Raw genomic sequence first — 26,650 nt, 5'->3', positions numbered from 1 at the left:
TCCAGGAAGGGGTACATTTTCCCTCCTACTGGCAATTCACATGAAGAACTCTTGTTCTGGACTTTCCCCAGAATTCTCTGTGTGATTGAATGCCTGAGGAGAGGTCTTCCAACTGACATGTACTTAATCAACTTTCTACTACCCAGTATTTCCTTCTCATTGCATCAGCTGAATTTTTACTGCCTTCTCTGTAAAAGCTTTTTCTTGGACATATTGGTGTAAGTAAGTATAGTGTTTTTCTCCATGTCAGGTTCTATCAGGTTCTCTTTAACTGGACCATAGACTCCACTGACATAAAGTAGTTGGTTACACTTGAATTCCTTTGTATCAGGGAAACTTTTAATCCTTTTCTACTTCTCTTGAGGAAGGATGCTTTTCTGTCTTAATCAAGTCTTACTGTTTTCTGTGTTATTTTAAACTGTGTTCCAAACTTCGTTAGGTTTCTACTTTTGAGGCATGAGGCTAAAACCTTTGGACTCAGGTCCTGACTGTTAGAGAACTACAAGCTTATGCTTTAGCTCAATAGAGAGAGACAATAAAGTGGGCACTGGATCACAGAGTAGCTCAGTAACTAAAAAAAATACATATGTTGTTAATAGTGATTTTTTTTCACTTCATAGAATCAAAGAATGTCTTGATTTGGAAGGGACACACAGGGATTATTGAGTCCCTTTTGGTTGTCAGGGCGTACTTGTTTCATGTGTTTGAGATGCTCCTACAAACCTCAGTAAGACCAAAAGAGCTATTTGCCTTTTAATTCCTTATAAAATGTTAAACTTTATAAAGACTAATGCTTGGTGGTTGACAGCCAGCTGTTGATTGCACTAATGTTAAAGGACACTTCCTTGTCCTGAATCAAAGGATTTCAGATTATAACCGTCATCTTCCTAAAGGTGGTGAGTACACTAGGTTATGGACATATTACACACACTGCTAACAGTAGAAATGTAGTAAATTTGAGAAAACTTTTAGTAAAAGAAATCAGGAGGGAAACTGATGTTGGGGTGCCCCTAACCTGCTTACTGGCTATTACTTTGTGATGTTCTGAAGTCTTGTGATGGTCTCAAGTGACCAGGTGCCACATAAGGAGTGAGAAGAATTTCCCGTTTGGTGTTTGCTGACATAATAACAGTAATGGTCTGACTGCTAAGAATAAGCCTGGACTTGACGTTTACTTATTGTGTCAGCTTTTGGAAGCAACTTGTCTGAAATTGTACAAAAGAGTGTGGGCAGAGGTGAAGCTACAGAGTGTAAGCATCACCTGCAGGAGACCTGTCAGCCAGTCCCAAGGAAAGGACCAACCAGCATGGTCTTCTACAGACTATTATAATTTACTGCAGTGGGCTTATAATTAATTCTTTTATCCTTATTATGTATCTATTGACATATGTAGTGAATAATTCTGGAAGACAAGAAAATAACAAAAAAAAAGGACTGCAAGTTATATAGGAAACTTGTAGTTGTATTAGAGACAGGCCTGAAGAAAGTTACCACCTTTTTACTTCATAGAATAGAATCATAGAATGGTTTGGGTTGGAAGGGACCTTAAAGATCATCTCATTCCAACCCCCATTCCATGGGCAGGGCCTCATCCAGCCTGGTCTTGTTACTTCATTAAGTCAACCTGGCTTCCTCTGCCTTGCACAGCTTCTCTTTTCCTTTTTCCTCTAATCTATCTATATATTTTATTTATTTTATTTTATTGAAAAGAAAGAACAAAGGAGGAAGTTGAGCCCCAAATGCTACAAATATGAAATATTTAGAAGGGAGTCTAATCCAGAAGAGGTCAAGAAATTCAGAGATAAGTTTTCTTCAATGTTAGTCCCCTTACTTGATCTCCCCTCAACAGTGTTCTCGCATCTTTCTTCTCATACCACCCTTATCTTGGCTCCCTTGTGAAAATGAATTAAGATAGGACTTTCTGATAGGTAATTTCCCAGATGTCAGTTTACCTGTGCAATCTGATAACTTACTGAAATCAGTGTAGGAAATGTGTCTATGCTCCTGGTCTAATTAACTAGTGTTTCTAAGATAAATATTATCAATTGCTCAGTGCTAAATGGTCATGTAATCAAAGCCTCTATCGTAATTCTGAGACACAAGTGATAAAGATAAGGGTGCAATGTAAAGTGGACCACAGAGAGAAACAGGGTTAGTCTTTTTGCATCAGAGACCCATTCCAGCTGTGCATTTTCACAATCTAAATATGTCAGTAAAAAGAAGGGTTTGCACAAGAAAGGAGTAGCCCATCCACCAGTGAAACCTAAAACATGTAAGAACCCATTCTGGGAATGAGGATGTACTCTAGGAGTTTGACTAAGAGTATTTAGTGCTGAGCTTTCCAAACAACAAGAAAGAGGTGATGCTATCATTTTGTGTTTGGTGATGAGAAGAATTCACAGTCCAGTGCAAGTCTTGAGCAACATGGTAGCTTTACCCAACTCCATAGTATTCCAGTGTTTGGCTCTTCCATTTCCTCTGAATTATTTGGATAAATTTTTCAGATGTCTGCCTTGTGTTTTGTTTAAAATAATTAGACAAAAGCATCAAAGGGAAGTGTGATGGGGATGAATAATTGTATGGAATTTTGAAGATCAAGGTTAGCTGGCGAGTGGGAATATGCGACAAAGCTTCAGGCAAGAGATATCTATTTATAAACATGTGTGTCAAGTATGAATTAGGGTTTGACTGAATTAAATGTAGAAGAGTTTTTTTGGGGGTTTTTTGTTTGTTTTTGTTTGTTGGTTTGGTTTTTTGTTTTGTTTTGTTTTTTTTTTGCTTTCAGCTCTGATGGAAATAAGATCATATGTTTTACATCCAAAATAAGAATATTCCAGTCCAGGACTGTGTAAAAATAAGATACATTATTTCATACAGTGTGATTTCTTTTTGCCCTCCCATGGGCTAAAATATGGTATGTCACAAAAGAAATGCTTTAACAGTTTTGGCAAGCAAGCTATGGAGTGATATGAGTTATAGTGTAGTTGGCAGTACTGTAAGCATTGATGGTAATTAAGTTCAATGTGAGATGTTTATTACAGAGTGAAAAAAATGATCCGATCCAGCTGAATTAGAAGATGATACCAGCACTTGCTTCACTTCTTTATTTGTTGTCACGTGTTTGTAAACATTCAATGCTTTGAATAGCAGGGACAGGAAATGCTCTTCCACTTTGTTGGTTATACATTTTTAATATTATCTTTAGGCAATTCGACTTGTCTTACTATTAAATTATTAATTACTACTATTATTACACTAGTAATTATTATTACTAGTAATTATTATTACTATTAAATTATTATTATTATGATTTGTTTTGCAAACCTAAAGCTATTTTACTGATGTTAGTATGAGGTCCTGGTTTGGTGCTGTAAGTATATTTGCCTTGGTTCTTCCTACCTCTTCTACCAACCCCACCCAACTGAATAAAGATATAATATGTTAAGCAGATTGACATGCTAAAGCAACTCCTTTGTATTCTTTCTGCCAATGAAAAGTTGAGTTCTAGTCAGCTGTCCTGTGAACCCCCTGTCCCATGCTGTCTTTCATGGTGGATAAAAATGAAGAAGACAAATAGTATGGTCCTATTGATATTCGTGGCTCAGGGATGCATGTTCATTGAACTGCATTTTTCTAATATTCATAGAATCATAGAATAGCTTGGGTTGGAAGGAACCTCTAAAGGCCATGTAGTCAAACTCCCCTGCAATGAGCAGGGACATTTTCAACTGCCTCAGGTTGCTCAGAGCCCTGTCCAATCTGACCTTGAAGGTTTCCAGGATGCAGAGTTTTCATAACAAGCTATTACGCATTTCTTCACTGCTCCCCAGTTACTGTCACTGTAATAAAGAGGAATTTGTGTTGTTGAAGTTGCGTTTGATTAAGATGAACGAAAAGCAAAGCCAAAGACAGACTCTGCCCAGAAAATTAAAAAAAAAGAGAAAAAAAACCCAAAGAAAAAGATGAAGAAAAAGACTCAACAGGCATGAGGTAGTAGATTAAATTTAGAACTGCTTACTGCCTGCAGCTGTCTGTCTTACTCCTTTGACAGATGTTGCTGTTTTTGACATAACAATGTGAATCAGCTCTTGGACACTTGCAATTTCCAGCCCAGCCTGCCTTCAATTTTAGTTTATAACTTGGAAATTTACAAAGGTTCAAAAGCAGAATTACAAGAAGAGTAGATGTTCTTTGCTCATTGACAGCAATATCCATTCAACAGGTAAGGGGAACAGCAGGAGAGCTTTAGTTGCACACTGAAGGGGTTGACAGTGCTGTGATTAAATTAGGTTATACAGCCCTAATGCAGATCTCATTTGCAGTGCTTCTTCAATCTGACAGTGACCCTACAGCTTTGAGGACTGTAGGTCGTATACTCAGAAGAGAAGCATGGGCCCAGTTCTAACTAATGTGACAGATAGATAATATAATTTTCCCCATTTTTTGCTTCAAGCAACCCTCATAAGAATAATCTATTATAACAGTTACAGATTATCTAATACAGAAATGTATGTCATTACCCCATATTAAGCTCTGAGACTAGGTAAATATGAGCAACTTTTGTGTTCCTAGGAAACTCATTTTCCATGGTACTATGCTCTGATATCAACACTCGTGATGTGTCCAAGTCTTGTCTTCATAGCTGAGTAATAACTTTGTCAGGCTTAAGTTATAGCAGTGTTGCCAAAAGACAAATAGCAGTCAGTAACACTTCTGTGTTCAAATGCAAAGTATAAAAATAATCTTTATCCAAGAAATACACAACATGACATTTTGGTTACTGTGATTTTCATGTATCGTAACAGAAGCAACTAAAAGATGTCATTGTGCACTATGGAAAGATATCAGTATTTGTAGTTTCTTCCAGTCATATAGCACTGTAATGGGAAGGATCACAGAAGCCATTTCAAAGCCAAGTCCTATCAACTCTGGGACTACAAGATTTTTCATCTTTTTCTACCTCACTTCTTGGCGTGGCTCAAAAGATATAATTCTTGGCTCAGAGAGATGCAGCTTTCATTCTGCTTAAGAGTTCTTTAAATAAAAAGGGGCCAATATTTTCTAAAAGAACTGTGGATTTTCAGTGCCTTAGTGTCAGGAGACTCAACTTGACTAATTGAAATTCAAATGTCCTGTAAGTTGTGTGTTGAATTTTCAAATAAAACCCCCCTATAATCACTGACTGCTTTGAAGAGCCAAACAGTTCTCCAGATTAACTATGAAAAATTAATTTTTGTCTGTTGTTGATCTGATAAACCCAGATGAACATACATTCTGAGGACACAGTAAGATACCCCAGGTACTGTAGCTGACTTACTACCTGTTGGAGTATTAAAGTACCTAAGAGTCACCTATGTTCCACTTAGTAATGTAGTTTTAGGTTATTAATTAGTAATTTATAAAAGCATTTCTCTGTCTTGGTGGCAGTTGCTACTTCAACTTCCCTTATTTTTCTAACAGAAAAGGAAACATAATGCTGCATTCCAGGCGTTTCTATGGTGAGGCAAGAAACTGCAGCTGTAGACCTGAAGGAAAAGGGTGAGGTAATTTTAGGCCCTAGAGACTTGGTAAATATTAACTGTAAAAAAGTTAAAATAAAGTAACCAAAAATATACTCCATTATATTGATGAGTCAGTTTTACAATGGCCAAAAAACCGTTAACTTGAGATTAGCTGTGTCTTGTAAATATTTTTATGGATTTTCATGTATTTATACAACAGCAGTCATTTCAACCCATTGCCCTCCCCATCCCCCTTTCCCCCCCCCCCCCCCCGGCCCCGTCTCTGAATCCCCTCAGGATTTAAATGTTTGGTTTCAAGTTAAAATTGGCTTAGTTCTGACCTCTCTACATTGAAGTTTCTGTCCAGAGACAAAGAGTTAAGGCTAGGACTAGCAGTGAAGGCACGGCCTGCACAAGAGGGAGCCAATCTAACCCGACCTTGGAAGGCTCAGCACCCTGACAGCCCCTGGGCACGCTGAGGAGGAGAGAAGCCAGTGCCCCTTTGGTGTGGGCAACCCCCCCTTCCCCTGCCAGTTTACTCCATCTCTGAATCTCTTGGTTGAATGGCGAAAGAGGAGACTGCCTTGCCCTTTCTCTCGATCCAACCTTGCACTGTTGGGAGACAAGTGTACTCATTCCCTATGGATATGGCACTGTATGTTGATTCCCACAGCAAGGTGATATCCAGTCCATTCCCATATCAAACGCTTCCTAAAAATTCAAGGAATTCATAATTTACCATCAGTCTGAGATTATTTCAGTGAGGCAGCTGATGCCTAACTCTGGGCAAGATTCAGTTGAAAGCCTTTGGTATTACGTGGTAGAGGCTGATGGTGGTAATTTTAGGCAATTTCCGTAGTGGAATCAAGAAACCAGAGCTAAGCATTACACTTCTCATCCATTGCCTGAGAAAAGACGGTTGTTTCTGGCTGGTAATAGGAAAAATGCTGTTGTTTTTACATGAAACAATCGCTGCACAAAATACATAATGTTGAGAGAAAGTAACAGAACCTAAGACTGCCTACCAGAAAAAAACCTTAAAAATTAAACTACTCAGCCACACTCCTTCTAGGTGGTGCTGTGAATCCTGAATGGACTTCCATAGGGGAATACTTCCCGTAGAAAGGGTGGCTGATCAAGCCTGCTTGCAAGAGCCTGGTGGCTAAGTGTGAAATATGTATTTGAATCTCTTTGGGCTTAAGCCCACATAAATTGGAATATGAAGAGACATCTCGGTTTAACTATAAATTCTTTGAAGCAACATACTTCACTGGAGGAGGATGCTTGATTCTAGCATTTCTCTCCCCATGAAAAGTTTTGATGATCAGGCATAATGATACTCCTCTTGCTGGTGCTTTCATTCTACTGCTCAGTTTATTCTTTTAGGGTGTCTTTAAGGATCAATGAGTTTGCAGCCTTGGAGCAGTGTGTAAACAGACTGCCCTTATCTGAGATGATGTTATCTATGCAGAGAAATTCAAATTTTCCTCACTCTTCAGAACAAACTGAAGAGTAACAAAATTCTCCACAATAAACTTATTTTCTGACCAAAATCTACCCTTTGACTTTGAAACTTTAACAGCATTTAGCAAACTAATTATTTAAGCATATGTGCAATATTCAAATCTTCCTAAAGAGTCTTTGAGGGATGATGCCTAGAATCATAAGTCCAAAGAATGAAAAGTTCATAAGTTTGTTTATAGAAAATAACCAAAGGAAGATTCTTGGAAATGTGATGTTGGAAGGCAACATTCAGGGTTGAAAAACAGTGTCATTAAAAACTCTTGGTCTAAAATATATGATGAAAGAAAAGATTGAGAAGTATATGAAGAAAAATGAATTCTATATGGAAATTAGGCATCAATATTTGGAGTGTCCAAAGTGAAGGAAAGAAGTAATCCAATGTAAAAGATGTTATATCAGATGATGATCTCAGAATATCTATTTTTCATGTACTGTACTGACTGGTGCATGACCTCCATTAATCTGTAAATTGAGTTTAAATACGAAGGGTTTTTTTTTTGTATTTCTTTTGGGAATGTGTGGAGGAATCTGACAAAAAGTGTTTATAAGAAACCAAAACCTATTATATATTCACTAGCGATATCTATTTTTATCCCATTGCTGAAGTATGACCTAAAGAACAATTAGATTCATCTTACTTCATTTCATTCCTTAAGAAGCTACAAAAGAATCTACAAATAAATTTTGTAAAATTTCTAAGGTAAGAAATTGTATAAATTAAATTTCTTATAAGAAAGTATAAATATCTTACAAGAATAAATGTATTGAAATAGAGCTCATCAAAGTTAGAATTCATGTAGGAATACAGGATTTTACAATAGTAAATATGGATTTTGTGCAAAATATTATTCAGGAATTTGGTACTATATTGGAATGTTCTTGCTTGCCTCTTCAGGCAAATATGTTGCTCAAACACAGCCACAGGGGCATTAGTTGAGTAATATAAATAATTTGAAAAACAGGAGGTGGGTAAACTCAAGTCTGAATTATGTCTTCTCATATACACTAAGGTTTAGTTTCATGTCTCCAAATTTCAGCTGTGTAGAGGTTAACTGTCCAATTGGAGGTAGTGATCAAATCCTCCTCAGTCATTAGAAGAAAAAGATAGCTATTTCCAGAAGAAAATTTTCCTCTCTGATATTAAATTTCTATTTTGTGTTCTTGGATTTTCTTGTCTTTCTTCATTTTTGGCTGTGGGAGACTAGATAATTAATTTTGCTTTAGACTAAATAAACCTAAACAAAGCATGGTGAGATACAGAAATATATTCCAAGTCATTCAAATAATGGAGGTATCTTAGCTCAGTTTTCATAATTATGTTCTTAATTGTCTAAATGTAATTTTGAAGATGGATTATGTACTCCTAAAACATTGCAGTACTTTAGAGAAGGTTAGTGTCACAGGTCAAATGGTGTGAATGAGATACCATCATATTCCTACAGTTTCATTGTATCTTCTGACTCAGAAACATCAAAAAGCCACAACAGCTAAATTAATCTTATCAAGTCTTGTAGCTTAAATTAAGTAATTGATTAGTCATATAGACAATATTACCAAGGAATATGGTGAACTTATGCCCAGTAAAGCGCCTGCCAAGACTCTTTCACTGATTTCAGTGGGAGCTGAACAGACTCTAGATATGCAGCTGTAGTAGTTTGTAACCTGGAGTCTTATAGCAAACTCCAGCTCTCCCCCTCTCCCCAACACAAAGCAAACTTTCATTTTATGATGAATTCTTAGTTATCCTTTCTTGGCTCATCTACTCCTTTAGGACTTTCAGTTTTAGATGTCATGGCATTTCTTCTTCCCCCAGTGCCATAGTGACACAGATGCCAAAATGCTAAAATGCAGGTCCTCAATTTCCTGTGCTCAGCTCTGAGAAAAGAATGATGAAAACCCTTTTAGTTCTCTGTCTTTAGAGTCAGGAGAGCAAATTGATGGCAAGAAAATACATCAAAGAAATGCAAGCAATGAATTTTTCAATAAAACTTACACTGATAGGGGGACAGGGAATTAATCAGCCATTTGCTGATTAGTTGTGCATTAGATTTTTTTATATGACTTGTGGCTTGAAAACTGAATCTCGGCAGAAAGCTCATCAATTCAGAAAAAATATTTAGGATGACAAAGAGGCTTTTTTTGGTATCAGCTGCTTAAAATGTTCTTGAAGACTCGGTCCAACACCTTTAGCATAAGACAATACGTGTTGTTGATTTCACTGGAATCATTATTTCATCCATTGTCTTCAAAACAACATGACACTTCAAATTCATAAACTCAAGTTCTTTCCTAGAGTAGAACTGGGGTCTTTTTAAAAGAAAAATCATTTCTGAAAATGATAAAGTCTGTGAAATAATGATCTCTAACTGTAAAGCAATTACCTATCCTCCTAAGCTGGGTTGCAAAAATCTCATCTTGAGTAGAGACAATTTTGACACCCCTATCTACAGTTCATTCCACAATTTGTGAGGGTCACAGTGTTACTTTTCTTAGCACAGAAAACATGTTTGCTTTGTTTGTAAAGGCAGTCAGTAGGTCTATTCATATTTCAAATCTTCTTCTCTTGACAGAATAGACTTTATTTCACTATCTTTAGGGTAAGCAGTCAGGTGGGATGTAGTTCTTATAACAAAGAGCTTTACAAGTAAGCATTCTTTTGACTTTGATGGGAGAAGACATGAATTGTAATTTTCTTCCAGCTACCATAATGGACCCTGAAAGAAGAGTCTTCAGGCTTCTGCAGTCTGCTAATTCAAAAGCACCACATCTCTGTATTGGTGCAAATTGAATTATTGTGTACTGCAGTTACTCTACCTCTTTGCTGTCCTTCCACCAGCAAATACAAAGGACCTTTATCATTTCCTCAGGAAGACAACAAAACAGAAACAAATCAATGAAGACACAGGATCACTTTCACCAACAGAGCACTATAGATTAGACACTTTAAATATATCTTGCACCAAGGCAATATTTTTGAAGGGCTTTCACTAATGACTGGCCTAAAAATCTCCTGTGTAACAAGGATTTCAACACATAGAGGTATCTCAGTGAAATATTAAACATGTTTTTGGTAGAAAGTAGAGCATTATTGGGTATATGGGTGAATGAGAGATAAAATCTAAAGAAAACATACCTGCTAAAACAATTGAGTCATTGCTATATAAAAGTGTACACATTTGAATACTACATTTATGCAGGACAAAAGCTTATCATAAATCTACTAACAAAGGTGAGACTGCAGATTTGCAAACACAAACTAAAAAGCAGCTCTGAAACTACAGAAAGCTGCATTACCAGTCAAATCTGTCAAAGAAAATGTTCTATGAGCAATGAAGCACACATATACCTAGGAATCTTTTGGGACTTTCTGAGACAATAAATCATTTTGCTGCCAAATTTTCTTTCCAGCAATGCCAGAGTTGCATTAAAACTATGTGGTTTGCTGCTCAGATTAATTATTTGCCTTTGAGGATGTGGGTTATATTGAAAAGCAAACGAATGCCAAGCAATCTACGTAAGGTTTTTAATTTTCAGTATATGTACTAGACACTTGTAAAACAAAAAGTTAAAACTAAAGAAGCATGTACTTCAAAACATGATTAACAGTCCCACTGCCTTATACGTATTGTTTTGCACTAATTTTACCATCACTTTTCCATCCAAATTATTTGAATGCAATGAAAACCTCATTAATTGAAGAAGTGAACAAGATACTCTGAGAATCGCTGGTGGAATCATGCAGCTGCCAAACACAGGAAATTGAGACAGAAATGGTAAAAATAAGTTGTGATGATCAGAGATCTACAGATATTTTATATGATGCTGCATAGGAAACACTGTAGGGAGCAGCCGGGAACGGTACGGAGCCATGATTGCCATGATTGTAGTCCTTTAACCTGTTACTCCTGAGCAAATTTTGTCAATTATGGCAGTAAAATGAACTAGAGAGGAAAGAAGACTCCCTGATTCAGTGTGAGGAATGGATGTCTGTGTAGTTAAAACTGCCATGGTCAAAACCAGTTAGAGTGTACATATTAAAATGAGTATCTCCAGGACGTAACCCTTTATACCTTTTATCTTCTTTTATAGCCCCAACTTTGAAATATTTATACTCTGCAATGCAAAGACTCTTTTATGCTGTTAAATAAACCCCAGGATCTACTTTCAAATAAAAAAAAAAAAGTAAATCTTAATAAAATAGAACCATTATTACAGAATTTGTCAACTTTTCCGCGGATGTTGAGTAGCCCTTGCTAATAAGCTTTTTATATATTTCCCATGTGTTAACCTTTTTCCCCCATTTTCTGTGTATGTAATGAGCGAGTGTCTGTGCGCATGTGCACATAAATGTGGCACACTAAATGCAGTTATATTTTCCATTCAGATTCCTCTTGCCCTTTTGGTAGTGAAGCTGGGAAATATTGTATTACACAGAAAGTTTTACTCCTAATAAAAGTAACTCTTTCTGTGACTGCCTTCTGTGCACATTTTGGACCACCATGGGTTTTAATGAATTTCCACTCTTTCTTGTAATGGAACACTGTGAGGCAGCATGTAATAGTACCAAGGCTGAGCAAGACCCTGTTTCCTCCCCAGGCCTACACAGGACTGCATTATGTTACGTCATGCTTTTGATAATGTCCTAGTCAGAAGAATGCCACATGTTACAGAAACACTTCAGAAATTTCTGCTCTGCCGTCTGCTTCAGCCAGGTGTGTTCCCTGAACCTCAGTTACACCCCTTTACAACTGCCTCACTGTTTCCTTTATTCCATATATATTCTCTCCCATCTGTCCCTTAAAATATTCACACACTTCTCCTGATTAATAGGTGGCATTCACAACATGTGTTTTCTCACTGGCCTTTATCATAACTTTCTGTGGGACTTGTCCTATTCTGCATCTTTCTTTCAATGATCCAACAAACTTCCAGTCTTGCACATTCAATTCTTCTTGCCTTGGGTGACCTTCAAGTGATCCAATGAATAAAAAATAATACAAAAGGGAAGATATAACTGGTAGGAGCAGAGTAGTTAGGTGGGTTCCAATTTGGAGGAGATTCTCATTTGATGTCTTTGGATCCAGGACCTATCCTAATTTTTTCACTTCACACCAACCCAGCTTCACAAGGAAGTGCTTTGAAACATTCTTCAGCAGCTTGATCCTGTTTGAGGATTTTGCATCCTACAAAAGGAAGATGGTAGACCTGGAGAACAGTTTTGGAAAGTCTGCTAATTGTCTTCAAATAACTAGTTTATTGTTTTATGGAAATAATAAGAAAAAAAAATATATTTTATAAGCTGCAAAGTGTAAGATTGTTCTTACGTTATGAAACAAATACCTGAAATCCACATTTGAGCCACACCTGTTAATAATCTCTAAGAAAACAGTTTTATTCACTTCAAAAATTTTTGGGCTATCAGACATTATCTAGGATCCAGGTTTTAAGTGGACTACTGTCTTGACATTTTTCCCTCTCCTGCATAGGACATTAGTCTGAGGGCAAGCTGACCTTTTATTCATGTTGTCTTGCAAGGTTCTTCAATGAATTTGGTCTGAAGTCCTGCCCTACAGGTGAGTTCTGAAATTACTTATATAGTACCTCAGAAATCAGTCCTCAGTGAATGCCTCCTCACTCAGGACTGTCACCTGATTTCATCTAACATTTCCTTGTCTTTTAAAGATACTTTGGAAATGCTGATGTCCTTCACGTATTTTAAGAGGGTTTACCTCTAAAACATATATTTAAAGGTGATTGCAGAGCATACAGTTTTTATTTCCTAACCAAACTAAATGCAAACATTATCCTATTACAGTATTATTCCCGCAGGTTGACAAGGAAAGTTTTAAATCTTGTGATTTAGCTCCACTAACATTTTCTCTTGCAGGTAAACCAGTTTAAGAGGTTTCCTCTCTGCGCCTTTCTCATACCTCCTAACCCCTTGAACTACTGCCCATTTGACTCTCTGCTAATTCACAGGCTTGTGGGCTGTGCTGTAAGTTGGATCAGGGAAATTACCCGACTTTAAAAAGCAGGAGTATAAATTGATTCATTATAGCACGTACATCTAAAAACATTTGCATAGGTGTGCAGGAGTAGCCAGTTATCTAAAGGAGATGGAGTAAACCACCAAGAGAAGATTAAAAATAGGAAGTTTTTTATATGGTCTTGCCATAGAGAAGAGCATATAACCCCTGTATTTAGCATATAACCCCTTATAACAATTCAATGAGCTTGGAAAGCTGTGCTAGAATACTCAGAGCAGACAGAAGAAATAGTGTCATCAAAACAGTTGAATAAGAGCCATAAAGACCCAATTCTATAATAGCAGCGATAACAAAGAATCAGCCACTTAGTTGAAATTATAATAGGATTGTATGTTCTTAAAACTGAACAGACTAACCGAATCTTCACAAAACTCTCTTTGATGTAAGTACAGAGCAACAACTATGTTGCTTTGGTGATTGAAGCAATAAGCTCAAGTGACATGACTGAAGTCATATAGTGACTGAAAACTTTGTGTGACCATATTTATGTGTGTCAAACAATAAATTAGTGACTGGCTTTAGTAAAGACATGGAAGGGACGTGTCTAGTTCAGGAGGTGCTGCATGAAAACAAGATTATTTTCTATTTTAAATATAACTCTAATGACTTAAAATGTCTTGAGTTTTAAATTAGACTATTTTAAAATTAAATGCCCTAAAAATACCTTTTTTTTTCCTATTATAAGGGATATATTCCAAATCGGCATGATCTGAATGGTACATTGTCATTCATCAGTCATATGTTTACTCATCAGTTCATGATAGATATTTCCTATTGAGTTATTTTTAAATAATGGATTTTGTAAGGGAGTATGTAATAAGTTAATAAGTAAATTTCTGCTTGTGTGGAGGTGAAGATGCATTCCAGTACTTTGACATTTCCCGGATCACTGTTTCTGATGGAATGACTAGTTGAAAGACCAAAAGTAAAGAAAATCCTGGTGGGCAGTATTTAATATTGCCTGATTTGAACAAAATCATGTTCAAAACTATATGGTATTCAAAACTGTGTTGTTTCCTCAACAATAACATTCTTAGTAACATTACTTACATCATTTTAATAGTAGTGTGAGACTCCTCAGGGAAGAGATCAAAAAGTAAGTATATTTTACTAGCAGAAGCTTCAGTCAGTCAAATGAATAACCCTCTCTTTCATAAAGTCTGCTTGCAAGGCCTTCTTTAATTAACGAAAAGTAGCTTGTTAACAATAAAAGCTGGAATTTTTCTTGCAAAAGGACAGAAGGTCAAGTGATGGCTTGGGAAGTTGATATAACCACATCATTAGTTATGAGCTACAATCAGATCTAAACCAAGCTGGATGCTTTAGTTCCTGCTGAAAAAAAAGATCCCCCATTTTTAAAAATGTTGTTACAATTGGCAAAAAGTTCCTGGTTCCACCCAGGAGATGCTTAAATTTGGAATTTTACACTTCTTGGACTGTCGTCCAAAACTTTGATGACTACTAGGACTACTTAATTAAAAAATAATAATACATTATTAATTTTATGTCCGGAAATAAATTTGGAGGCCCACTGTACAATAAGGAAATGACTTAAAGTGTTACAATTCAGAAGTTCATGAATGAAACCTGTAAGATTACAACAGGAAGAACTAAAAATAAAACATACATTTCTGATTGTTATAAAAAAGCCAATACTTACTAATGGCTGCAACACCAAATTTGAAATTACCTAGCCTGCATTCACGCGTCTTGTCTTTAAGTCTCTTCTAGACTCTCTTAATGCTCTGACACTGCAGCTTTTGATATTATAAGCTAATTTAAAAAAAAAAAAAAAAAAGAAAAAGATTGCTAAACCCACACATATCCAGATACAGGAAAAGGAGCATAGAGACAACTATGTGTTCATATAAAGCATGTATACTTCCTGGGCATGGCTTTCTTGTAAATAGATGTGCATACATGTAATGTAAAGAGCAAGAGATTACCAATGAGAAAGTAGTATGACAAATACATATCCTAATACATGGAAGATAGCTATTATTAATCTAAGTGATAGAGTTTGGAATGGCTTTGTGAGTCTGGAGTGGATTTGTGGGTAGTGAAATCAGGACTGACTCACCCTTAGCAAGTACAACAAGATTCTTAAACCATAACACATTGTCAAATACTCTCTACATATCACTTACACTAGAGGAAAAATACTTTACAAATATGTAAACACCTCTAAGAATGTACTTGGGGCTATTTTTCTACTGAAAAATGTCTTAATTCCTGTAAGTCATTAATAAAGAATTTATATGATGTCATACACATTCATATGTCTTCATAAAGTTTTAAAATGCATTTTTTTAGTTCCAAATTTAACTATATACTTCATGTAATGGGGAATGAGAATTTTCCTCTCAAACCAATTTAAAGGTCTTATTTCTGTTCCTGCAAGGCAAAAAACCTTTGTACTTCAAATATATATAATGCTATAGATATTGAACTTAATTATCCATGGTTTATTTCTAGTACAAGTAGTGAATTGAGTACCCTGAATAATTCTGAGAGACAGCATTAGTGTATTAATGTCTTTCATAGATTTGTCTCTATTCACAAAATGAATGAGACTGGAAATCTGTCCACTAGACAACAACCACTAAGATTGCTGCTGGTGAACAACAAAATTAATTTAGAATCAATTTCTAGTAACTCTGGTAAATGACACTGGCCCACTCTTATTTTTGAGAAAAGGGAGCTGTTTATTGTGTTTGGAAAACAAGTCACCTGTGAAGTGCCTGAGATCAGCTGATACAAAGAAATTCTGAAGCAGGTTGCAGTAATGTTGGAAATATTGTTAAAACAAGTCTGTAACCATAATTATGCGTTTGCTCCATAATGATGGACTGCTCATCTTAAGGAATGTCATTGCAAGCGGGAACATTACACAGATGGCCAGGTTCAACAGTCATGATCGTGTAAGCATAAGCCCTTCTTGTTTTATTTATGAGCTGAAAATTCATCCTAAGGTTTTCCATTGTCAAGTGTCTACCACAAATGTTACAACATGTTTGCCAACATGGTCTTGAAGGTGAACCTCTGATGCAAAATTGCAGCCAGAAGGATGCCACAAAATCTTCATCTCTTAAATAAGGATTCCAGTGCTCCTGGCTCACATTCATAAACAACAATGACTCAAGCTGATCTCAGGCTCTGATTGCAGCCTGCTATTATAAAACCATGTGTTAGCAGTCATATTCTTGGATATTCCCGCAATCACCTGTCAATCAAAAGCCTATTATGGAAGAAGTGATGATGCAAACACAAAAAACATCCACTTAGAAAAAGCCAAATTCTGGCTTGTCTAGCAATGAAAGGCTACATTTAGTTTCCTTTGGTTTCTGAATTTGAGCTGCCTTTTCTTGCACTCATCATACAAGAATATTCCCATTGTTACTTCCACTGCAGACAACTGAGATGTATTTGTCAGGAGAATGATGAGCTACTCCAGTTTTATGTCTTAATCTTTGCTTACCAGCTTTTAAAGTTGGTATCATATCTGCCTGGAGAGATAAGATTAGGATAAACTAAGATTAAGATTAGATAAGATTCTCTTTTTGGAGAAAGTTTTAAAATACTGAAAGAGAAATAATGAAGGTTTCTCCCCTCTGCAGCTATGTCACTGAGAAATCTGCTTGCCCTCGCTAAATATTTCCCTTGCATGACAAGAAATACTTTTACAAGGTCAAACGCCATATACCCTAATGTGCTCTACAGTTTATTCCTTACTCTAAGTTACCCCAAGACAATTCTGCTTTTCTTATACCTTTATCTATGCATGTAGATTGCTAGTGCCAGTTCAGATAACTGGACAAAAATTTAGTTGATCAGACTTTCTGACTAAAACTGTAAAATTAGCCCTAAGTGCAGATTTTAGTCTTTCCTCAACTCTGGCAGATCTAAACTTAGCTCCTTGTTTCTTTCCCATGCTAATCTCAAAACCAATGCCATCTCTCTATGAAGCAAGATACCTCACTGACCCATGTATAAACCCAAAATGAGCTTTCACATTAGTTCTGTACCATCCTATCAGCTTTATCTTGTGAACATAATATATGTAAGGTCAAGTGTAGTCAGCACAACTTAATATAATTCCAACTCCTAAGCCTAAATTACCCCAAAAAATCATGAGTGAACATACTGGCAGGCATTTTTGTGTTTGAGTTAGGTTGGAAGTTGTCAGTGTATATTAGTTTAACACCAGTACTAGGTCTGAGCAGGTGGGGTTATGGACTCACTGAAAATGTACACTGAAATTGCTTACACCATGTGGCATACTGTGTTCCATGGAGTGTATCACAAGTTTTAGAGAAATGAAAGTATGCATAAATCTTTACAGAAAAGTCTAGTGTCAGCCTCCCTTTCGTTGCGTTCAATGTCAATGGGAGTTTTGTCTGTATGGACAGATCTAAAAGCTTTGGGAAAATACTTCACTTTTCAAACTCTTAGACTGATTTAGCTCAGTTTCAACTAGAAATATATTCAGAATTAATTTTATCCATTACCCTTCTTAAACTTTAAGAATCCCTTTTCTATAGTGTAAAAGAGGGATGATTTCTGACAAATTATGAATTCTTTTCTAGGAGCAAACCACTTTAGAGTTGAGCTGGGAACACAGAGTCCAGCACAGATGAAATGTTAGCTCTGTTGATTTTTGCTTTGAAATTTTTATTATTAATATTGTCAGGAATGTTTGTAGGTCCTTTATGTCAGGAACTCTGAAACCAGAACCTATTTTCATTAGAGCTCACTTCTTACTCAATCATTAGAGCTCACTTCTTACTCAAAATTAAGGCAAAGGAGCCATAAAAATGCTATATCTGTAGTGAATAAAAAGGCACTTTGAGACATGTAAAACCCAGGCCCTTGACAGACAAATTCCAGTTGTGGGGAGGATGCCTGTTTCTAAGGATGATTCCTAGGATACCCAGTTTCTTGTGTTTCCTCCTCTTGTACTCCAGAGCAATCTCTGTGAAGTGCTATTTACCTATTTCTCTACTTAAAATATGCTTTGGATGTCAGTACTATAAATAAATGTGAGACATAAATAATAGATCAAAATAGTTTGGATTTATGACAAAACGTTTTGGGGAACTGGCATTATATAGGCGGATGGAATTCCTTTCTGCTTTATGAAGCAATGTGTTTTGTTTAATGATACTGCTTAGTTAGCTCCTTAAGAATCATGTGGTGGACACAGGGGTGACATTTGTGATATTGTGATATGCAAAAAAATATAATTCCCAATATTAGTTAGATCCTGTCAGTAGTTGTCCCTAAATATCCATTTCTGAGGCTGTAGCTGGAGACCTGGCAGCAAGTCGAGAGTGTAAACTGTGAGATTGTACTATAATAGCTAAAAATGAGCCTCCAAACTGAGCGCTGAAACTTTGGTTCTTGTGAATACTTGTTTCTCCCAACATTTGGCCATAAAATCTTGTTTCTCAGCAAGAAAAAACAAACCAAAACACCCTACAGTTTGGATCTTTCCTGGCTTTTTATGAAACTACAGTAGGGTTATTCGCCTCTTGTTATATACCTGACATATTTTTACTAATAACATGTATTTTGCACCAATAGTTAAGAAAAATAATTTAGAGTCTTAGTGGGAATGAAATGGTAATAAAGGAAAAGAAAATGGAGAAACTGCTTGCTGGTGGAACACCCCACTATTATTAATATTGAACCATGTGATCTTGGCAACCTTTGGATGTACCAGAACCGTCCACTCCCTTGTAAACTCTAGCTGGCATTCCCATACATTATTATGTGGATTCCTTGCAACCACTTCCCTTTCTGATTTTCCAGAGACAGAGTATAAAGTTTCCACAAATGCCAATAAAACATGAAATCCTATTCCACTCTTTAGGTTTGCATTGTGTAGTCATCTTCTAAAATAAGAACCAGAAAAGGTTTTAAACATTGCTCTTTTCTATTTTTACCTTCATTCAATAGTTGCTATTCTTTATAAACATTACAGTTTTTGTTTCAACATCTGTATGTTTTGGGGTTTTTAAACTGTTGGCTTTAATACTGAGAAAAATTGCAAGTATTTCCTTGCTTCTAAAAAAAAAAAGAGAGACTAAGAGACTTACATGAATGAGTATGTTCTGCTTCTTCATCTTGATTTTGCTTACAGTTATACTGTGCCATATAACACAGATGTCTAAAGGTGAATGAAGTTTGAGTAAAGCATGTTAAGTAAACCACATTTAGCTTGTCATTTTATAGGTAAAAATAGCCCTAAAGCAATGTATAAATATTTAGCCTTAGAAGTTCTTTGGTTTTCTGCTTGCAATGTCCTCTACTTGTCAAATGCATAGTAATAATGCAGACACTGTTGTTGATTGAAGCAAAGAAAACATGAGCTATTTTCTGATCCATTTTGTTGAAAAATAGATGCAGGTGAAGAGAGAAAGGCTGAGTGTGGGTGGGTGGTTTGCAGTAGACTTCATCATCTATAATTTATTCTTCAGGAGGAAAAGCTTTTGCAGGACACTGGCATGTAAGAACCTGAACATGCTTACACAGCATTACATCATTCCCATTAAGTTATTTCAATTTCTTGAAAGGCTGCTCAGATTAGCACTTGGACTCATAAAGATGGAAGAATAAAAACATTGATGAATCTCTAGAAGCTGCGGGAGCAGTAAAAGGTCATGTCACATGAGGGCTGGTAGAGGGAAACAAGTGAGATAAGCCTAGTTTTAATTAATAGGTGTTAAGATAAGAAATGAAAAATACATCATCTTCCTTTTTGGATCAGTGGCTCCATACTTGTCTAGAGCAAAATCTCTCCTGCCTTCCTGGGAGGCATTTGGGACTTGGTGCTTGAACTTGTGATTACTCCCAGTGATGCTCTATTCTAAAAGCATACCTATGTCCTAAAAGGGGATGCAACCAAGCTATCATAGTCTTTTAAGTCAGGTAGATAAGTAAGTAATCAGTAAACTAAATTTAAGTAAGAGAGGGAAATTCTCCACATATTTACGTATCTTCATACATTGAAATAGATGTATACATGTATGTATTTTGTAAAGCATGAAATTATTTCTTAAAAATATCTTTATCTGAAAAGTGTCAGAGGCTACATTTCAACCCTATTTGAAGATTCACATAACACAGAAGTAGTCTGCTAATGTTGTCAATATTTCCTGTACCTCTAAAGTTGCTCAAGTAGTAATTCTTGCAACTGCTACCATTCTCATCGTAAGCAACACTAGTTCCCACTTTCTTCCATTACTCTTGCTGCCTATTTCTCTTGTCTCAGACACTAAGCCATTGTGCACAATTTCTTTTCCTCTAATACTGCAGCAACAACCCTTGGTCAGCCCTTGGGACCAGAGGTTTTCAGCTGGTGTGTCTATGTGTCTGGTTACGTATTAGATTGCACAGAGGTTGAGCTGCTCTGTTGTTTGCTGTTCAACCCTTGATCAGAGTTGGTTTCTTATCTTCTGATTTTTTTTCCCTTGATAGTTGGGAGAGACTAAAAAGCACCTCCTGAGAACAGGTTGTCCCACTTTAAGAAAAGCTTCTGAAGACAGGTGGGATAAATGGCCATTCATATGTGTCTACTTCCTCTCTTGAATTATAGGGGGGAGCTGAGAGACCATCTTATTTGACAACTAACTTTAGATGATAAAATGATGTTCCGATGATCAGTTCCAAACTGACTCAACAACAAATTAAAAAGTAAAACATTGGCACGTGCCATGGGCAAAGAGATTTTGGGAATGTGCCATCAAGAGAGAATTTAAGATAACCCAATATATAGGAAACAACAGTCAAGCTGAGGGGACTTAGCTGGTGTGCAGCCGGCTCTGCTCCTGAATTACACAGGGGATATCATAAAGAAATGTGATCATTCTATGGGTCTCAGGAAAGTCTAGAAAATTAGGATTAAGATAGTCAGAGAAATAGCCTAAAGATTTCAGAGGGGGTTGCATAGCTTAGAAAGCCATTTTTCAGCTATTGCAGGCACTTCAATTTTGTCTGACCTGCAAAACATTCATGTTCTCTGCTTTCCAGGTGGGAGTCCCAGGAAAAAGGGACTTAGTGTTGGCTGGGCAGGCATTTTCAGTGTGATCTGGGCATGGGGAAATATGGAAGGCAGGCTTTCTTTGTTGGCTGGTTGGCTGCTAAACTTCACACCTTGCTTTGGGCCTGGAAATAAAGAAATCAGTGACAAATATTTCAGTGTGGCCCTTGGGGACATTACAAGATCTCTGTTCATTGGGAGCTGCTGTTAAGAAGTGCCCAGTGAATCATGGCTCCACCATTGTAACGGGTAGAACCTGACTCCAGATGAGTGCCTCCTGCTTTTTTATTCCTTTCAGTTTAGATTAGTTTCTTCTAACCTTTTCCATCACTATGTATGCAGAGCTGGATCAGTGCCTGCATGTCTGTGCAAAGATTTTATTAGGTTCTGCAGTATGGGCCTTGGGGCTTAAATAGTCTCAAAATCAGAGAAGAAAGATTAAAGTAGGCTGCTTTGCCGAAGCAGGTGGAACAAGAAGAACTCTTCACACTTTATTTCAACACATCTTGGTACAGCCTCACACTAATGGCGATCCTTTTTTGAACAACGGTCCATAGAACAGTGGAATCAGAAATGAGTGATTTCTGACATAAGTGGTATTACATCGGCTGCATACGCTTGCATGGGACTAAAATTTCAATGTAGCTTTTCCACAAATTTAATTTTGGTTATAGTTTTCTATGCTAAAAATTAATCTCATTTAAGATTTCTGTGTTATATGGTTTAGTGGCTTAGTGGTTACAGCAGCAGTGCTAGATTGACAGTTGGACTTGATCTAAAAGGTCTCTTCCAATCTTGATGATTCTATAATTCTATGAAGATTGGATAAAAACCCTTTCATTTTATTATGGCTTTATTTTAGTATGCAAAGGTCCTTAATTCCTTAGAGGAATATTTGTAGTTAGAAATGAGATAGACTTCGATAAAATTGTAAATACGAAGTGAATATAAGAGGTTGAGCAATCTTCTATTACCAGGAAAGACCCTTACATGCATGTGAGCAGTTGTAGGATGCTCAGACAACATGAAAATCACACCTAAGCCTTTTTTGGGGTTGGTTATAAGCAACTAATCTCTCTACAGACTAAATAATGATGGCTGAATTGTTGCAAAATAATTGCCTCTCTAAAAAGGAATCCATGCTACATGAAAATGAAATAAAGAATGTTTAATAATTGCATTTACACTTCAGTCAGGATTTCCTAAAAAAGCGGCTATTAAAAGAAATCCCATCTAATTTCCATATTATTTATATTTATCTAAATTTATATTTATCTAAATTTGTGCATCAAATTATTTAAATATGCCTTCTTTTTATGTACTCTCTTAAGTACCTACAATGGTCAGAAACAGGGTACTGGACTAGGCATACCTTGGGGATAAGCTAATACATAAGTCCTATGCCCTAATATAAGAGAATAAAACACATCTGAGGTTTTCAAGCAGGACGACCTAGTGCATCAACCCATCTTATGGCATTTTATGAATTGTTCTGTGGCATTTACTTCCTATGAAGTTTTGAATTCCCAAATAGATGTGTCCTTGAACTGATTATTCATTGAAAGCATCTCAGTGGCAGGAATTTGCTCCTGAAACTTATCAGAAATTTGTATTTTAGTCCTACCTAATTAGTGCTTATTGTGCCTATGTGCATTTCTTTTCTTTTAATCTTCAGTAATTTTTAAGATCTTGTAAGTGTAGTTTTGCCAAATTCTATGCATTCAGCTATTAATATTTTCTTAGATTAAGCCTTCACATATTGAGAAGTGATGTAAAAATTGCAGATATTTTACTTTCAAAGGCAAGGAATCAAACTTTCAATTAGATAGGAGATGAAGGCAAATGAAGCTAAAGAAAACAATGGTCTGAATCCTGTTTCTTTCTCTTCGCTGCTTCGGAGTTGCAGTCTATCCAGAGTTCCCATCTTTTCTCCTAATAAACACATGACATTTACAATCTAAATTTTTCCCTAAAAAAGATAAGTACACAGAGGAACTAGGGCATTAGAAGAGCTTAACTTGATTTACTTTTTTAAAAAAAATTTTCAACACTGATTTAAATTAAGCTATTCCTGAGTAACCCTGCCCCAAAGTCCTACCTACATTGGATGTAAAGGGAATTAATGAGCGCTTTTTGAAAAAAACCCTAATGACTACTAACAAAAAATCTCAGGGAAAGTTCAGTTTTACTGAACAGTTAACTTTCATTAACTGCAAAGTTTAACTGCAAATTGAGGTTGCTTATCTAAATATTAGTAAACTGTTAAAAAAGAACAAAGGTCCTTGGGAAGCAGCCTTTAAATTAGGGCCACACAACTTCGTATAGCAATCTCACTGCTAATTGAAAATTAGGCAGCATTGTAGTTAATGACAAGGCTAGAAACACTGGACCTGTGGCAAAAGGACCCAAACTGAAAGACAGACAAGCTCTGCTTGATTATAGTGATTACATCATGGTCGTTAGAATTTAAACCAACTAACCCAAACACAGACATCATATCTTCATTTGATAGCTACAGTCTAGTAAATAGTGGGAAAGGATGTTATGTACGGATTAGCCCAGCTGAAATGAAAACAGACATTCTTTTTGAACCTGTCTGGCACTGAAAATGAGAACTTAAAATCAGGCTGTAAAATGGACTTGTAAAGCCAGAGGCCTTTGATTTTTAAGGATCTGCATAGTGTTTTAGCCAGTGTTTGTTCTGCGGGAAAACCACCTCAGCACCCGGCTATGAGGCATCCTTGTGTGCAGTCTATTACTGTGCAAGATGTTGAATTTATCTGTGGGAACACATGAATATCAGCAATGTCCTGCTTTGTGCTTCACTGCTAGAATTCCCTCTGAGTTCATGAGTCACTGTCAGCTGTTTGCTAAAAATAACTCCTTAGCACTGCTTGGACTCATGATGGTGATGTGCTGAGATTACTAGCGACAGCATAAACACTGCATATTTAAAATGCATTTCATGTAAATTAATCTTAAATGTCACAATTTAACAGTGTGTGTGTAGGGGAGCATTTCAATGTCTAAAATGACTCACTCTCGTCACCACCTGAAAAGAGTGGTATTCTTGGTCTCCCCCTATACACAAATCCAAAAAAACATGCTGTGAGTCATGCTTGGTCTTTCAACACTGAGGGAACCTTGACACTGAGAACTCCTGTCCCTTTTTGATTTTTGAAGTTAAAAGTTATAATATTCATAGAAACCAACATAAGAAATCCTTCTTGCATTTCTGTCTAATAAATCTGTATGTAATAAATTGCAAGGATCAAGGTCATTCTCATCCACACTTAAATTATTTTAGTTCAGAGACTGCATATAAATCATAATAGCTGCAATGATTTTCTGGGCATCAAGACAAAGTAGAGAGTCAAAGACAGGAAGGCCTTCAGAGTATTTCCTTTGCCTAATCTCAGAGTAAAGACATTTATTATGGTGCTGTTCCTGTTAATACTTTGAGAAAATCACACTTGGAATTTGACACATCCAGGTTGTTAAAAAATGGTTGTGTTAAAACAAATTGTGTTATTATGAAAAGGCTCACATCAGAGACAAACAACAGAGCCAAATTTAACACATATACATTTAATATTTAATAGGAGATGACAGTTCTCAGAAACTCCCAAAGACTCTTCACAGACAGACTTATCTCATACTTCCAAACCAAAATCCCTGTGTCAGCTACCATGGACCTTACTTATTTCACCAGAGTGTTATTTCAACTTTGCCTGACTTTTACCATCTAACAACTGGATACGGCTGTTTGACATAGTAAAAGTATGGAAAAGAGAGCTCTGAAATGGACATCAGAACTACAGGCAATATGGCAATTTCACTAGTTGCACTTGATCATTAACATCAGATCTCAAGCTTTTGCTACTTAGAGAAAAATTCAAAATTTTATTTTTTCAGAATTTTTCATACTAAGCATCAGGGGCTTTAGAGGCATAGCACATGAAACTTCTGTAAATATTAAAAGGATATGAAGCTGTGTAATAATTTTACATCTTCCTTCCTTCCTTCCTTCCTTCCTTCCTTCCTTCCTTCCTTCCTTCCTTCCTTCCTTCCTTCCTTCCTTCCTTCCTTCCTTCCTTCCTTTCTTCCTTCCTTCCTTCCTTCCTTCCTTCCTTTCTTCCTCCCTTCTCTCTCCTATACATTTCCTTAAGTGATATTTTTATGCTTTCATATTGCCATATTACTATAGATAATAATAACCAAACTGGCTATATTACCGGGGGGATGGAGTGCTATTTATCCATCCTGGGTGGATGTCGAAATAATGTTTTCAAGCCTGCAAAATCGGATGAGAACTACCTCCTAGATCTCAGACTCTGTAGGTAAATAATCTAACAATTAACATGTGTCGTAAACATAGATATATTCTCATACCCTTCAGGATAAGGTACCTAATGCCCTGACTTAAAGTCCTTAGATAACTCTCAGACCAGCGATAAGATAATGCTGGTGAGCAGGCAGTCTGGATCAGTAGCTGAACTTCAATTATGTGGATTTAGGCAGTCAGATCCTGGTTCTGACTAACCTAATGTCCCCAAAAATCTGCTAATGCATTTATTAGTGACAAAATCTATGAGAATAATTGTCTGATTTCCATGTAATGAAGCACTGCAACCCAAATAATTTACGCATGGTTTTCTTGTATAACTGGACCTGCATCTTGCGTGTTATTCCTACTTGGGAGTAGAAGTAGTTAAAAATTAAATAATAAACTAAACAAAACAAAACAATGCTTTTTAAAGGAAAAAACTTTAAAAGAAAAAGATCTAAAAGATGTGCAAATATGAAGGGAAAATTACTAGTATTTGTAAAGAGCAACACTGATCACCAGAAAAACAGCCAAAATAAGAGAGAGAACCAGTCTACAAATTATGTTCGTTCATCTGTCATTGCCAACATTTGGGGGCTTCATGGTCAAAGTAAATGGAGTCATCTCTTTGAGGCATCATATCTTCTGAGATAAGTTCTGCTCATCTATCTTAGATGGCATGTAGAAAATCAGGCTGCTGACAACAACATAGATAGAATCAAAGAAGGATAATAAAGAGCACTGAAAAACTCAAGTAGTCATTCTAGTTGAGTAACCTCATGGCTATTAGGAAAAGTGAAATCCTGACTCCTCTGATTTTGTACCTCCCTGACCTTCTGATCTCTACAGTGACACAAGACCCTTAAAAACTATCTATGGACATAGCAATATATGCTAAGTCTGAAACTTAGTTATAACCTAGGATATCTGTGTGAGACATGCCACCTCCTAGATGTGTCTGTCCCTCTCCCTTGGTTATAGGTGGAGCCTAGGCAATTACCTTAGAGAAGACATCTTGCTACCGGGGAACAAAACAACTTGAATCAGATCCAAAGTCCTTGATATGAGTCTGAAGAGCTTTTTCATTTAACTGTGTAAAAAAATTATGGCTTTTGCACAACTCACATAATAATTTATTTAATGCTATTAAAATAATATTTATCAATTTGCATATTCAGCAAACTCAGTTCACAGAGGGTGAGACACAATT

Source organism: Manacus candei, unplaced genomic scaffold, assembly GCF_025592945.1.
Source record: "Manacus candei isolate 608988 ecotype Guabito, Panama unplaced genomic scaffold, ASM2559294v1 h1tg000021l, whole genome shotgun sequence".
NCBI lineage: Eukaryota > Metazoa > Chordata > Aves > Passeriformes > Pipridae > Manacus > Manacus candei.
The sequence above is the reverse complement of the archived record's forward strand: the minus strand, read 5'-3'. Positions refer to the sequence as shown.